Source organism: Cryptomeria japonica, chromosome 8 (genome assembly GCF_030272615.1).
Source record: "Cryptomeria japonica chromosome 8, Sugi_1.0, whole genome shotgun sequence".
NCBI lineage: Eukaryota > Viridiplantae > Streptophyta > Pinopsida > Cupressales > Cupressaceae > Cryptomeria > Cryptomeria japonica.
Window position 1 is genome coordinate 580,705,790 of NC_081412.1, and position 15,304 is coordinate 580,721,093.

Here is a 15,304-nt window from a genome sequence, read left to right on the forward strand (position 1 = left end):
ATCTATGATAACTAACCTTGATAGTGATTGGTTCAATGAAACCTTGTTCATCTGATCCTAATCCTTGTCTTCTGTAACCAACACATTCAAATTGATGTAGGAGATACTTCTTGAACAAAGTGTGGCATAAATTTCTCATCTTTATATAACCATGCATCTATGTCACTATCCAAAATTTCATCCTCAAAGAATCCTTTTTTAACAGAATTTTCTATGACGCACTATATGACTTTGGGTTTTAGCTTCTATTTATTATCTTGTAATCTATCATAATACTTTGGATACAAAGGTAGTTGACCTACATGAAAGGAATTATGTATTTTATACTCCCTACGACCTTTATCTATGATCTTGACCTTGAGTGGGGAATCTAGTTTAGTGGATAATGTTGATGCTAAGGTAGTAGGATCAATATATGAGGATGACAATTATGATAGAGAACTAGTGATATTCACACTAGGATAATTATATGACTTTTTGTAAGTATCTTCGATTAATCTGTAATATTGGAAGAGATTAGAATCTCTTAGGATGGTAGCTTGTACATCTTTATGCACAAAATTGAGACATTGATGGTAGGTAGAGGGGACTACTTTGTTGGCATGGACCCATGTGCGACTAAGAAGGATGTTAAATGGAAACTCAATTTTAAGGAAATAGATCATGTTATCTTGTATAATTGGACCAACTTGTAGAGGAAGCCAAATTGTGCCTTTGATTACTCTTTTTCCTTCATCATAATCTTCTTTTACATATCTATGTTATCATGTAAATATCCTAATTATTTTAAAATACTTGTTGTACACATATTTAAAGTAGAATTTCCATCTATAAGGAAATGTTTGACCTTACATTTGTTTAAAATTATCTCTTTGTGAAGCTCTTTGTTATGAGATGACATGTCATTAGAAGTGAAAGAAAGGTGATTAGAAAAAGATAAGTTTCCTACCAGGGATTGAAATTGTTTAGGATTAATATTAGCATAAACTTGTGACTCTCTCAAAGTTTGATCCAATACATCCCTAAAAAGAGAGAACAATCTAAGGAATTCCAAGACAGAAACTTGTATTGGAATCTTCCTTATATGTTCAATGAAATCATATTTTGTATCTTGTCAAGAGTAAAAAGGTGTCCCTTAAATGGTAACTTCACCATTATTAGTGGTGACAAAGTAACTAGGATATATAATAGTGATGATTTTGACCCAAGGATTAATTTATTTGATATGACTAGAAATTGACTCATATTGGGGTGTAGCATGGATATGGTTTGTTTATTTACCTTGGGTTTAACCTTTATTATATATCAAGGGTTTTGTTTTTTTATATTTATGGAATTGTTACTGTGAAATACCTAATTGTTCATTAGGTGAGGAGGATGTAGACCTTCCGCTATAAGCTTTCCATGATCAATAAGACCTTGGATATAATTTTTTAATTGCACACACTTTAAGAGGCTATAACCTTTAGCTCTATGGTATTTCATTATCTCTATACCATGTCAACTTTGGTTTTATTTTGTCAAAAAGATGAGTGTATGCATATCTAATCAGGTTTATTTCGAGAGAGTTTTTAAGATAGTGTCTATCAATTCCCCTAAAGGAATGTATGTAAGCAATCTTTGAGTTCTATGGGGTCTTGATTATCCTCTTGATATAGTAGCAAGATTTCATTATTGGATATTTTTAATGTATTTTTTGTCTATGTTGGTGCAATTTGATTATAGTATGACCGAACATGAATTTTAAACTTGGTGACAACAACAACGTGAAACAAATTAACCATCATAATATGGGATGAAACCCTATAAATATAAATATTTATTATTAAAAAATATAGTATATTATTTTTTAGATAATATTAATTTATTAAAGAAATTGATTTCAAATTATATTATTAGATTATAATATTGTTAACAAAAATATATTAATATAATTTTTTTTTTTAAATTAATTTGTTAAAATTTCTAATTTGGTAATCTTGTTTAGTAATTATAATATCTAGAAAATGATTTAATATTAAAATTTTATTTATTTTTATTCTTATATCTTAATTTTTAAATTAAAAAATAGAAATTATCTTTCAAAATTATAACAAAAAAATGAGTTTAAAATTTTAAAAATTTATAACATATATTTTTTTAAATAGGAAATATGCTTTTTAAATTTTCTCTATAAATTTATCTTCTTTTTTTTTCACAAATTTGAATACCATCTCTTCTATTTCTCTCTTATATTGTAAGTCATGTAAGAAATGTATGAAAATTCATAATGTGATAAAATTATGACTATTCATGCTTATAAAATATAAAGATATGTCCACAATGACATGAAAACATTGTGTGGAGGGATTTGATCCTTGGTTGCACCATTAATAATACAAACACGTAACCATCACACTACAAAATAAACTCCAATGTTTTTGAAATTTTATTTGTTATATATTTTTATAATTATAATTTTATTTTAAAAATATTTATATTAATTTAATTATAAATTACAATATATTTTAACTAATATTAAATAAGCTAGTTAGGCCTCCCATGACCACCACTAATGGGGATTTGTTTGGAGAATAGATTAATATCTGACACGAACATTTATAATTAATAAAATTTGATAAAATAGTGAATAATATTTATTTTATTAATGTATCTTCGAGGGGTTCTCCCAAGCATGAGTTCACTTGAATCCTCAAAACTTGACGACACCCTGTTAATTCCAGAGGCTCTTCCAAGCAGAGGTTCAAAACGTATTGAGGGAACTGTCCCGATTTTCAAACTTGATGAGGAGAGTGATCGCTATGGATAGGATGTTTCGTTTAGACCAACAACAACATTCAAATTCTACCCTTGTGTATCGGGTTCCTCAGCCACCAAATCAATTTCATAACCACGAAACTCCAGAGTTGATTTCATATTTAGCCCAGCAACAAGATTCAACTTTAACCGTTGTGGCTCAGCCACCAGATGAATTTCACAACTACGAGACTCCAGAGTTGATATCATATCTAGACCAGCAACAAGATTCAGCTTTAACCGTGGTGGCTCAGCCACCAAACCAATTCCACAACTACGAGATTTCTCATTTGGGTGAGCAACAAGGTTCAACTTCTACCGTTGTGTATGCTGATCCAGTTTCAGGGGAAGCTCAGCTGATGCAGAGCATCCTGCCTGCCTATGGCAAAATGGGAGCACCTAAATAGATATTTATGGGTAGCTGCTACGTCAAAGGAGGTGGGGAAGAAGGCCATTGTGTGGGTGGCTCCGTAGAAGAGACTTCCCAATTTTGTCTGTGATGGCAGCGAAGGAGTGAGAGGAGGCGTGAGCAAAGGACGAGGCTTCATGCTGTTAGGTGGAGAAATCAGTGTGGGGAAAGAAGATTGAAATGCTACGCAGGAGTTGGATTTGGTCATTGTGATGCAGCAGATATGAGACCTTGTAATGCATGTAGTGTAGGCATAGGCATAGGAGTAGATACATGTGTGAGTGTGCTGGTGGATTAGATTGGAAAGAGCTTTGTAGTGTTGAATAGAAAAGGGGCCGATGAAAGGCTACATTTTGTACTCATTGATTTGATGACATAAAATTTATAGGTTTGCTGAAGGGCTATGTTTTTATTTGTAAACATGAGTCTCTATTTGAATTTGGTTTTGAGATTGTAGGTGGAGGTTCATTTTGTACTGCATCATCAGCCACCGAATCAATGTTGCAACTATATTTGGTTTCAGGTTGAGGATCTTTGTAAGGACAGAATATCAAACGCCAATAGAGAAGAAGACAAGGCGACTACAAATTTTGGCACAAACGAGTCCTCTCAAGCTAACAAACCGACCGACCGGTGAGAGGAGTTTTGTATACTTTGTTGCCTTTCTCCGCCATATGAATCCAATATTAAAACTCGCTGCTTGTTGAAATTAAAAGTGAGTTTAAATTTGAACAAGTCAAGGAAATGTGGCCTGAAGCATCCAGTGAGTTTAATTTTGAACAAAACATGGAAGGCGTTAACGGAATCTGTAGATGACGACAGCATCGACTTCTGGGAGTTGAATCGGATGTTGGGTAATCTGTATGCTGAGAGTGTATGGAATATCATGCCAAAGAAAACTACACTTGGCAAGCCTACCTGCAACTTCAAATTGGCTGATTTTGAAGGTAAAGTGTGTCATCTGGAATTTTCTCAAGGCGGTTCATTCGAAAGATTAGAACTTGCCCAACACTATCTTACTCATTGCTCTCAATCACTTCTCCAAACACTGACAGGCGAAGATCAGGTGAAAAATTTCATATGTTTTACTGCTGTTTAGAGGATGTTCTTCAATTCAACTCCAGTGTTATGACGTAAATGATTCTAAACAAAGACAAGTGAAAAATATGTGTTGTGCATCTTGAGTTGTATAAAAGCGTGAAGGGCCAGAAGGTATTGTTGGTTCTAGACAATATCACAGAAGAAAGCATAGGCGAAGTGACATATTATGTTCAGGGAAACAGCTGCATCCTTTTGAGCACGCGAAGCTTAAATGTTCTATTAAAGCATTTCAAAATTGACAGGCAGTCATACATGCACGTCCCAAGCCTTGCAGAGGATGGGACCATAGGTTTTCTTCTAGAAAGGACATCCCTAGAACAGTCATTGCTGGGAATGGGGGCATACGACAGAAAATTTTCTTCGAAGTTTGCAAAGAGAGAATCAATGCCGGATATTGTGCTTCAAATTTCGAGGGGAATGGAACACCATCACCACAAGGGAATCATGCACAAAGATCTCAAAGTTTCTAATGTTCTCATAGACCCACCTGCAGTTCCATAATCTAGAGAGCTCTGTGAAGATCCCATGGGAACTGTTGGAAGTGGGTAGATTCTGAGAGGGGGGTGAATCAGAATCTATAAAAAATTGACTCGCTATATGGTAAGTTATACTTCATGACTAAAACACAAAAACTTTTTCAGAGATACGAAATATACACAAAATCTTTATGCAAGCATTCATTTCAGATCATTCAATATTAACTAATTGAGTAATCCTTTTGTGATAAATTTCTTGACTTAATATGCAATAATGAACTAACTGAAAAAAGATTAAGTTTCTCACTTGATTTTAAGAACACAATAAATAATGTGCAACAAATAAACACATAATAAATAGGATAACTGAAAGTATCACAGCTGATCAACTAATGGAACATATAAAACACATTTGACACATGACACAAAGATTTCATGAGTTGAAAACCCTCTTGGGGTAGAAAAACCACTCGCCAAATAATTCCTTTTATTATTTCAAAGAGCACCAACTCTGTACACTGAATTTAAAAGTATCTACTTCAAAGAGCACCAACCCCTACGTCTTATACAATATCAAGAACAACTCAAATTCCAATCACTGGTAACCTTGTAGGTGCAATGTATCTTGCAACTATAAATTTATCAATGAGTTGAACGAGTTAGATTTATCAATATAAGCAAAAGATTTCATTTCTAGAGGGTAATCATTGTAACCTTACAACAATCAAAGATTACAATTTGTACTCTGTATCAGAACCAGAGCAGAATCAAGATCAAACAAATTTTTCTATAGAAACTCCTCTTTGTTAAGATGTTTTGTTTCCCTTTTTTTTTCATTAAAAACTCACAATAATGTCCATCTTTATATGTAAACAGATTCAGCTTATTGTGCAGAAGAAACCCTCGAAGTAGAGTATGAAAACCCGAGTTAGGGTTACTGAAGTTATGCAGCAACGAATTCAAAATAGTTATACTAACTGATTAAAAACACTTAAACACTATGTATCTTTCTGAAAAGGAATATCTCATTTTAACCAAAAACTATAATAAACATCTTCTGAAAACTTCCATTAATTTTTCAAGACTCTTGATATAAATAACCAAGCATAATGGAAGCATAAATAAGTTTGGATAATGATATTACCTCTGTCGTTGTTAACCAAAATCACCTGAAGATTACCATAGACAATCCTTATGCAAATCCCATAAATCTGCCTGTTATCCAGAGAAAACGGCCGAAAAACAACCACCAAATGAAAGCTTGAGCTGAGTTGCTCAACATAGTTAAAACCCACAAGCTAAAACCAAAACTAACCTCCTTAATCATAGATACAAAAATGCTCATGGCGGCGGCTTAGAAGCTAGGGTTTTTGGCTTCGAAAGGAATAAAGAAGTTTAATTACCTTTTTTGTTCTCTTTGCAAAGTGTTTACCAAGACTTTAGCATCCACAAGCCATAATGAATTTAATTTCAAATCCATGACATATCACTTCCCACGTGGATCATAATAACCCAACGTTTACATTGCAAGTGTTGAGTCAAACAAACTGTCTATTCACCTTTTATGCCATGCAATCACTTATGATGTCGGGTAAGGTCAAACTAACCATGATCAAAGGTGACCGCAGGTTAACCAACATATTCCTAGTGCCAAGTTAACTTAGCTCATTTTTGGCATCAAGACAAATTGAAGTCAACAAACTCCCCCTTTCTCCTTGATGGCAAAAACCATGCCATCACTGACCTGAAAAGGAATAGGCAATATGAAAACTGTAATCATCAAATATGTATCATAGAAAGATCAAGTGCCAAACAAAAGATGACACCATATGCTGGCCACAAAACCTGTTAATAAGAGTATACCACAATAATAGGTCACTTTATAACCACTGCCCACAATAAAGCCTGTCAGATATGCAGTATCAAGTATGACCATTGTATCAAATACCAATGCCAAGTTAAGAAAAGCAATGCCAAGATCAAAAGCCAAGATACCAACACCAAAATATCTGACTGTCAAGAACCAAAGCAATCTGTTCAGAATACCAATACCAATCTGCCAAGATATGTCAATGATTAATATCAATATGTCAAGAACATGTCAATGATGCAAAACTGCAAAACTGTTGTCAATGATACAAGACTGCAATATCGAATTCCAAGATGATACAGATACCAGCTGTCAATGATACAAGACTGCGATATCAAATGCCAAGATGATACAAATACCAATCATAGATCACTGTCAAGATACAAAACTACTGGCAATACAAAACCGATGTCAATGATACAAATACCTACCAATTTTCTCCCCCTTTTTGTCTCAAGGACAAAGGGACAAAGCAGCAGAGTGCTACTTGTGGAGAGTTATGCTCCCCCTTAATATGTGTAGGATCTGAGAAGAGAAGATTGAGAGAGAACTCCCAACCTGTCTCGGAGCCTTTCAAACGTGTCTTTAGATAGAGCTTTTGTAAATATATCAGCAACTTGGGCTTGTGAAGGTACAAATACTAACCAAAACTCATTAGCTGACACCTGGTCTCGTAGAAAATGGAGTTTCATGGCAACATGTTTAGTGCGAGAGTGCATAACAGGATTTTTAGAAAGATTAATCGCACTTGTATTATCACAATAAATTGAAATAGGTTTAGCAACAGAAATGCCCATATCAGTAATTTGATGAGACATCCATATCAGTTGTGTACAACATGTAGTGGTTGCAATGTATTCAGACTCTGCGGTGGACAGAGTGACACAATCTTGCTTTTTACTATGCCAGGCAACAAGACAATCACCAATAAAAAAGGCAGCTCCACTAGACAATCATCTAGACAACTAGCCCAATCGGAATCAGTGAAGCCAACAAGAGTGAAATCATTATTGCGAGGATACCAAAGACCATAATCTAGTGTGCCTTGAATATATCTAAAGATCCGTTTTACAGCATTCAAATGAGATTGTTTAGGTGCAGATTGAAAGCATAAGACTAGACATGCTGCAAACATTAAATCTGGTCGAGATGTAGTTGAATATAATAGACTTCCATTCATTGACCTATACTCTGATTGGTTTACCTCAGGCGAGTCATCAGATTTGGTCAACTTACAACCTGCCTCCATTGGAGTGTTGATTGGTTTACAATCTGCCTTATTAAATCTTCTAGTCATCTCTTTTGCATATTTGGTTTGTGACAAGAAGATACCTTGCTGAAGTTGTATCACTTGAAGACCAAGAAAGAATGTCAGTTCCCCCAACATAGACATTTCAAACTCAGATTCCATGATTTTAGAGAACTTTTTGGATAAGGAATCATTATTATAGCCAAAAATAATATCATCTACATATATCTCAACCACTAAGATATCATTACCTTCAACTCTAACATATAAGTTGCTATCTATAGCACCTTTAGTAAATCCATTTGTTGTAAGATGATTATATAATCTAGAGTACCAAGTTCTTGGAGCCTGTTTAAGGCCATAGAGTGCTTTCTTTAACCTATATACATAATCAGGTTTATCTGCAACTTCAAAACCTTCCGATTGTTCCATATAAACTTCTTCATCTAGATAACCATTCAGAAAGGCAGTTTTAACATCCATTTGGTAAACTTTAAAGTTTGTATAGCAAGAGTATGCAAGAAAGATTCTGATTGATTCTAATCTAGCTACAGGTGTGAATGTTTCACCAAAGTCTATTCCTTCCTGCTGAGCATAACCCTTACAAACAAAATGAGCTTTATTTCTAACAACCCTTCTAGATTCATCAAGCTTATTTCTTAAGACCCATTTGCCTCCTATCACATTTTTATCATCTGGCCTAGGCACTAACTCCCAACTTTGATTTTTCTCTATTTGACTGATTTCATCTTTCATTGCATTCAACCAACATTCATCAGATAAAGCATCAGAAACATTTTTAGGTTTGAAATCAGTTACCAAACAATAATGCTCAGCCATTTGAGCCTGTTCAGTTGTTTTTGTCCTTCCTCTAGTCAAAATACATGCATCTATATTGCCAATAACTTGACTTTGAGGATGTCTTTTTGTTATAATTTTTGAAGGTGTATAATGGGGAATACATGTCTCTGCATTTGAACTCTCTTTATTTTCTTCATCAGAATTTGATGACCATATTTCATTTTTCTTTTCTATTTCTGCAGGTTTAGGAACTTGATCAAGCTTTGTTAAAGTATCTTCCTCTTCCTCAACATCCTACAAATCATTACTTAACAAAAATTGTTCATCAAACCTCACATTTATTGTTTCAACAATTTTGTTCAATCTATTATTGAAACATCTATAGGCTTTGCTATGAGTAGAGTATCCAAGAAAGATACCCTCATCATTTTTAGCATCAAAGTTTCCTAGATTTTCTTCATCTCTTTTTATATAACATTTGGCACCAAAAATCTTGAAATATTTAATAGAAGCAGCTTTTCCATACCAGAGTTCATAAGAAGTAAAGGTAGATTTTACCCTGATTTGCACACGATTCAAAATGTAAACAGCTATGTGTACAGCTTCTTTCTAATACATGTCTGATAGATTTGCCTCATTGAGCATTGTGCGAGCCATTTCTTTGACTGTTCTATTTTTTCTCTCAACCACTCCATTTTGTTGAGGTGTACAAGCAACAGCATATTGTCTTTTAATGCCATGTTTTTCACAGTAATCAATAAATTCTTGTGAAGTAAACTCACCACCCTTATCTGATCTTAAGCATTTTAATTTTAGATCAGATTCTCGTTCAACCATTTTTCTGAAAATCTTAAATCTATCAAATGCTTCAGATTTGTGTTTGAGAAAAGTGACCCATACCATTCTGGTATAGTCATCAACAAAAAGCATAAAATATTTTTCATCATTTATTGATTGTGTCCTTGTAGGACCACATAAGTCTATGTGTACAAGTTGTAATGGTCTTGTAGAAGAGTGTTCTTTAGATTTGAAAGACACTTTTATTTGCTTACCTTTTAAACACTCTTTACAAATTGAATTGAATGGTTTACTCAAAATAGGCAAACCTCTGACATTCATAATTTTACTGATCCTAACCAGATTGTCAAAGTTTATATGCCCTAGGCGTTTATGCCATAACCACTTTTCTTCCATTTGACCCATAAGACAAATGCCTTCATTATTCTCATAATCAGTGGAATCAAGCAAATTGTAAACATTGCCAATTGTTCTCAGACCAGCAGCAACAATTTTACCAGATTTATTTTTTATAGTACAGTCTTGAGAGCTAAAAGATACACTATAACCACTATCACAAATTTGATTGACACTCAATAGATTGTGCTTTAATCCTTCAACAAAATACGCATCATGAATAGGAGTATCATCATTTAACAGTAATGTACCTTTACCTCGTACATAAGCTCCTGAATTATCCCCAAATTGTACAAAGCCACCATTAAAATCTCCAAGATGCAGAAATTTATTTCTATCCCCTGTCATATGGTGTGAACAACCACTGTCCAACACCCATAATGATTTCTTATTTGAGAGAAATGCAGTTTGCACTATCATTGACTTCTCAATACTAGATACAAGCTTAGGTTTCCATACTTTATTAGCACTTGCCTTTGATTTGCACTATGTAGTAGTATGTCTAAAGGTGTTACACATTGCACTTCACTATGTTTGGAAAGCCATATGCTTGATTGTGTCCAAACATAGGAGTTCTTTGTTGCATAAATTTGAAAGTGTTAACCTTATGACCAAACTTATTGCAATAGAAACAATATCCACGAAAGAAACCAAAGCTAAAAGGTGTTGTTCTGTTGTAAGTCTGAAATGATTTTCTGGTTGCAGGCTTGGTGTTTTGCTTTGATGATTTAGCTTTGTCAAAACCTATACCAGCCAAATCTTTATGCAACTTTTGCTTGCTCAAGATATCATTTAGATGCATTGTACTTTCATATTGTTCAATCTGTTTTTGAAGTTTTGTGGACTATTGTTCTAATGTTTCAATTTCTTTTCTCTTTCTTCAAGAAGAGACTTCAAGTTTGAGATCACTAAGTTTGCATCATTCAACTCGACTTGTAGAATCTGATTTGAACTTTCATGTGAAGCTACAAGCTTCTTTAACCTCTTAATTGCTTTTAGAGCACAAAGCAACTCTCCTTCAAGATCATATCTCCTTGATCTAAATCATCAAGTTTATTTTCTGTTTTGCTAGTTACATCTTCTAACTCTGCCATAAACAGAGTTTCATCACCTTCACAAGGTGAATCGTCTGATTCATCTCCAGAGTCTTCTTTAGTAAAAAGACTCTTCTTTTTCTTGAAGGTATTGAATTTCTTTTTAGGATTCCACATTTTCTTTTTGTAAAATTTTTCTGGTTTTTCTTCTTCGTTGTTTTGATCACTTAGAGGACATTGAGCAGCAAAGTGTCCAACTTTGCCACAATTAAAACACTTAAAAGGTAATTTACCCTTGTAGACACCCAAAATTGTCTAGTCTAATTAAATAAATTTAATTATCTAAGCTTAATTCTTCTATTAATTAAATAAATCTTTATTTATTTAATTAATTCATTTATCCTCTTCTAGCCTTATTTCTCATTTAAATAAATTTATTTATTTATTTAAATTATCTTTTTCCTAAATTAAATAAATATCTTATTTATTTAATTGATCTCACTTCTTCTATTAATTAAATAAATATTTATTTAATTAATTAATTCATTAACTTTTTCTACCCATGACACATTTCATTCATCTCTTAATTCATACACTACCTACCCCTTTCATTATTTTATTATTATTTTTACCTACCCTCTAATCATAGCTGACCTCCTTTTACACCTCTCAATCTTATCCCTCCATTTCATATAGTGTCTTCTATATAAGGAGATGTTTCCTTCATTATCAAACCCCTTGTTGACTACTTGACTACACTACGCTTTTGAACATAGGCTATCCTACTCGCAACCACATTTCGTTCTTTGTTGAGCTCTTGTGCACATAAAATCTGAGAGCAAATATACCAAGCAAGATCAATGGAGATAGGAAGAATGGAGATCCAAACCCTATTGGACATGTGATGGTATAATCTTTGTGATTTCATTTGATTTGCAATGTCATAGGTAATCTTCATATGTTATGGTGGATCTTTGTTGTTGTTAGGCTAGGGTTTTGTGGTTGAATTCATTTAGCCTTTCAATATCATTATTATTGTTATTCATTTTCACCATATACATTTTGGCATGCCCTGTGGGACATGTATTTTTGTTAGATCTATGTTTTTTGCAAATTTTTCTAACCCTATATTGTTGTTTTGTAAAACAATTTGGAGAATAATCTTATGCAGCTAGGGTTTTGGACACAAAATCAAGATCTTGGAGAGATTTGATCATATCTCACAAACGGCTTGGAAATTTTGCACTAAATTTTTTTGCAGGTTGAAGAAAGTATTAGGAGATCTCAATACAAATTTCAAAATTTTTGGAGCATATTTTCACTTTCTATGAATTTTTTATGATTTTTCATAAAAAAATAATTTTGAGAGAAAATGATAGAATTTTTTAGATTTTCTTACATTTTTGGAAATCATTCAAAATTATACACAGGATCTATTCTTTGTGAGTTTAATTTTGATGCAAAATATTTTCCTAAAAATCGGATCTTTAAAAATTAAGGTTTTTCCTTATTTTGATCAGATCTCACAAATGGCTTTGAATTACGGCATCAAATTTTTTGTGCAAGTCAGGAAAAGTATCAGAAGAATTCAATAAAAATTTCAGATTTTTTAGATTAATTATTCAATTTATATGAATTTTTTATGATTTTTCATAAAAAATTAATTTTGAGAGAAAATTAGTGAATTTTTTGGATTTTCTTACATTTTTGGAAATTTATCAGAATTATAAATAGGATCTATTCTTTGTGATTTTAAATTTGATGCAAAATCATTCCTCAAAAATTAGATCTTTGAAAATTAGGGTTTTGCATTATTTTACTCATATCTCACAAACTGCTTGGATTTGTTGCAGAAATTTTTTTATGCAAGTTTGGAAGACCATCAAGACTCTCCAGTAAAAATTTCAGATTTTTTGGATCGATTTTGCATTTTGTATGAATTTTTTATGATTTTTCATAAAAAATTAATTTTTGGAGCAAATTAGCAATTTTTTTGGATTTTCTTACATTTCTAAAAATCTCTTGAAATTTTACAGGTGGTCTTTTTTATGATGAATCAGATCTTTGAATTGGTCAACAAAATGCATTGTTGAAGGCCCCTATTTCACAAAGTCTTTTGGATCTAAAATTTACCTAACTTGTGTGCTTGCAGGAAGGGGTGATTATTTCAAACAATCCAAACTACTAATAAATCTTTGTTGTAGGTCCTTGGCAAGGGTTTTTGGATTTTTATTGTGTGCCTTATTTTCATAGACTAGCAAACACTTCAATTGGTGCACTAAAATTGAATCATTGTCTTTTGTGTCTTGAGCAATAGGCTCTTTTTATTTAATCTTTAGAGGGTTTGTCTTCCCGTGTGGTCATTAGGACTACTAGTGAGAAGAGAATGATCCAAGTGGTAGCGAGGAAAACCCACCTCTTCCGAACCACTATAAACAATTGTATTCATGGTGAAAACTATGGATAACGTGTGTTGATTAGTTCATACCGACACTATGTCTCCCCATAAACCCGTTTGATCAAATTTATTTGATCAGTTGTAGGGTGTAACCCCTACCAGTTGGGAGCCTTCTGTATTTACAGAGCTGAAAGTGTTGCATGTATGGCCACACGAGTGGATGCCCTTACTAGCACCTTTTTGTTTTAGAAGCCAAAATCCTTCTAGTTGTTGAGGCAGGAGGTCGGACCTCTAGTAGCGGCCCACACACATACGGTTCTTAGTAGAGATACAAAGTTCGCCACGAGGAGTTTTCATGGGGACTGATGCTTGGCTGACCCAAGAAGTGAGTGCCGAGGGTGGAGCCAATGAGGTCAAGCATCTAAGTATCCGCTCTGAATAACGTAGCCTCGGGGGTAAAACCTCATGTGGGATCAACAACTATTGTCCTGGCCAACCATAAGAATTGTGCTTGACTTATTTTAAACATTCAAAACATTCAAGACCAAACAGCAAAATATTGTGTCTTTTGTGTCTTCAAGTGTATGCAAAACATTTTTACATCAAACAACACACTTTTCTTGGAGTCATTTTGAGTCTAAACACTTGCAAACATTGAGTCCTCATCAACATTGTGTTCTCTTGTCACGAAAAATAGTCAAACATTCAAATTTGGTCACAACCAACAACTTCACAAATTGGAAAAATTTTATATTCCAACAAACAAGAGCAATCAGTTTCAGAATTCTTGAGCTTCCTAGGTTGTTTCTCCAAGTTTTCATCTAGCATTCAACTTGTCTTTGGGTCTCACAAAGTCCATCATTGCTTTACACCTTACATTAAATTTACATTTGTCTAAACTTGAGTCAAAAGGTCACTTGCTTGTCCTCGTCATACTTTGTCAACACACTACATACAACAACATTTTGCTAAGTGGTCCCTCATCAAGGTCTATCACCTTTGGGTCTCATTTGGTCTTACTTAGAGTCAAGGTCAACTTACCTCATCAAGAGAAACTATCCTCTCTTTGGAAGTCACACCTACTCTACTACATACATACTTGGTCTTACACTTTGGACATTGCAAGTACACCTTAGATTCATTTACATTCCATCCAACTCTTGGTCTTCCATACTTTTTCCATTTTCATCTAGTCTCACACATCTCAGTCAATACCTAGTTCATGGTTGAAGCCCGTCTTCAAAAATCTAGGAGAGAAACTAAAGAGGCTCAAGAGTTCGCAAACATGAGTTCCTATGAATATGACAATGATATCTTTTTCAATTCTGATCATACTACATTACCTGACATGGATGCCTATAGAAACATTCCAAATGTTGAGAACATGGACACTATAAACAACAATAATACACACAACGACAATATGGACAACTTTTCAATACATTCAGCAGAAGTGGAAGGCTCCATTATGGATCCTCGTTTCAATCGATTGGTTGAGGAAATAATGAGGAGGGATAGACAATACTTCTTACAAATGATGGCACAAAGTGGAGCCAGGATACCTCATGATTTTGACATGTCTCAAATAATGGAAAATCGACCTTTGCAACAACCTCACTCCAACATGGATCAAAGGAGGCCTAATAGTGGAGGCAATAGAAGACCACATCTTGTGCCTAAATCACCATCATCTTTGTTTCAAAAACCAGAGGTCCCACATACACATGGTCAAGCATATGATACTCACCTTCGCCGACCATTATGGAAGTCTTATGCAGAGAAATATGCTCAATCACATATCAATGCTAAGGATCAACCACCAAAGCAATTGGATATTCAAAGGCATGCTCAAATTTGGACCCAAGGAAACCCCGTGTCAAATTTGGGGGCAACACATTAGAACATGACATGCCTGTAGAGTATGGTATACATGGAAAAAATAGATATTTCGTTCCTCAACATGAATCTATACCAAG